General features: G+C 38.0%; 1 protein-coding gene across 2 annotated transcripts in view; it reads left to right on the plus strand.

Annotated features, from left to right (window-relative positions):
• The window catches only part of LOC137997904 (tetratricopeptide repeat protein 28-like), a 35064-nt gene that overhangs the window by 19379 nt on the left and 13185 nt on the right, over positions 1 to 2500 (plus strand). The window lies entirely within an intron of this gene.

Below are 2500 nucleotides of genomic sequence, written 5' to 3' on the forward strand. Positions count from 1 at the left end.
CAGAAAATCACAGCCCTTTTATACAGCAATGCCTGATTAAGCCAGATCAAAATCGCAGGCATTTGATTGGCAGATATTGTTGGTGTTATCTGTTCTTTGTTGTAGTTACATATCATTAAACGTTTAAAAAATATCCTCTTCAAGTTGAAAAAGTTCTCACCTCCTTTGCAACATGCCGCACAAGCGAAGTTAATGAGCTCACATTGTTTTTATCGCGTTTCTTATTCTTCCCGTAACAGAGAGCAAAGAGACCGGTAGAGAAGCGGGCTGTATGGGGAACATTTAATAGTTGAGTGGGGGAAGGAAAAAGTTTTGCCGCAAATATTTAATCAGTGTTTCAAACAATGCAAAAACCCTCTGCGAGAGTAGAACAAACACGTAGGCAAAACTTGCGGGAAACAAGTGAACGCTTCTAAGCGCGTAATGAAACAAATACAAAAACAAACATATTAAAACTCGATGGCTCTTTAACTACGCAAATGTTTAATAAAAAGGTCTTACAGCCGGTTTATGTACAAAAATAAAGCCGTGGATGGCGTGGGAGAGAGAGAGGGAGACAGAGAGATTGGGGAGAGTGAAACAAACATTTTCAAGCGGAATCAAACAATTCATCTTGTATCAAAGGTCACATTATCTTCTTTTGGTAATTTGTAAATAAAATTCAGATCTATTTCACAAAGTATTTTGGACGTTGGCGAACTGACATTTAAGCGTTGGCGAACTGACATTAGACGTTGGCGAACAGGTCGTTGGCGAGCTGACACGGCGAAACGACCGGTTACCCTTGGTCACGGTAAGCGGGACATACCTGCATTCGACACTGTCTTACTTCACTCAAATTTAAGCAGCTTCCGACGAAAATACTTGACAGACAAAATAGTATTGAGTTTTGGGTCAAAAATATCAAAAAGGCCTTTAAATGATACACTAATGGTGGCCCAAAAATAAAGAAAGAAAACTTGATTTCCGGTTCGTCAAGAGGATATTTTTGGCAGCCATTAATTGCACCGGAAACGCGGAAGGAGGACTCGTGCCAGTCCTTCTCCGCATCGCACATTGGACCAAGAGCGGAATGCCCGTTTCACCGCCCTATGGATGGACGCCCTATGTATAAGCGCCCTGCTACTGACTGCTGACTAAAACGAAAAGGACTCACTAGTTCCCGATCCGGTCTCTCACGTGTTATCCAAGATGGCGGAGGATGACAATCTTTCTACGGAGCAAGATTCGAAAGATACTGGAGTTCATTGAAAGGATTAAGTGCTGCCTTGGAGTGTGTAATTTTCGAGAGTAATGCATCATGTTCCTTTTGGAATAAGGCCGATTATGAGACTCAGAGAGCATCAAACAAGGTAATCCGTTGATTGGTTTTTCTCACAACCTATTGAATACATCGGAATAAAAGCTTTCTTTTTCATTTCTCCATGTACAGAGTGCTTTTATGTTCAAAGTTTGGAGCCTTTAAAGGACATTGCATAAGCTAAGTAAATGTATTAACTCGAAAAATATCACATTCACATTCATAAGCTATTTCAGAGAGATATGTGACCTTTAAATGGTATTGCAATAGTAATGGCATATGCTTTACACAGACTGAACTATGTAATGTAGCAAGTTACATAGTTATTACATAGTAAGTAAGGAGCAGTAAATAGCCTTTATATAGCTCAACATAGTTATACGATCAACTTTACATAGCGTTTACATAATGTCTGGTTCTACAATGGAATTTTCTTACTTCTTAAATTTTATACATAATAAGAAACTGCATGCTAAACATATCTTTAAGTTTTTATCTGAAAAGAGTTGAATTTATAGAATAGAAACTGTAATAAACTAAAAATTTGTTTCATTTGAGAAATGTTGAAATTGTTAACAAGCTGTAGACTATTGCTAGTTTATTTCCAGTTTCCTGCAAGAAATGAAGACTGGAAAAAAACTGTCATTTTCTGGCAGCACCTGATAGATGTATCAAGTTCAAGCTATTTCGAGCTTTTGAAAGAACCCAAAACTTGCAAAAACTGGAAAACAGTTTCTGGAATAAAAGCTGGAATTTGACTCTGGAATAAAGCTGTCACATTTTAGAAATTTCTAGAAATTTCCAGAACTTAACAGAAAGCTTGAAATTCATTTTGCAAGGGGTCAGTGCCAAATTTGTGCGAAATTCGACGGTCAAAAAGCATCTTGGTACATGGCTTTCTCAAACGAGACTATAATCACCGGAATAAGCAATGTTTCCGCTGCAATTAAATTCAATAAAATTTTTGGGTAAATGAAACGGAGGTTTTTTGAGGCCCAATTTCAACATGCTGTTTGTCAACAAAAGTCGACCTTTGACCACCAAAGCAGAGGCGAGGTATATTGAAATCACACACGCTAATCTCGATTTATTCACTAAACAATTCGAGACTCTAGGTTTACTGATACAATACAACGTGAATTGACTGGAACTACTGTAGGTCAAGGGGAACGTGTCATTGAAATTTAACTGTCTTGGTTT

Source organism: Montipora foliosa, chromosome 3 (assembly GCF_036669935.1).
Source record: "Montipora foliosa isolate CH-2021 chromosome 3, ASM3666993v2, whole genome shotgun sequence".
NCBI lineage: Eukaryota > Metazoa > Cnidaria > Anthozoa > Scleractinia > Acroporidae > Montipora > Montipora foliosa.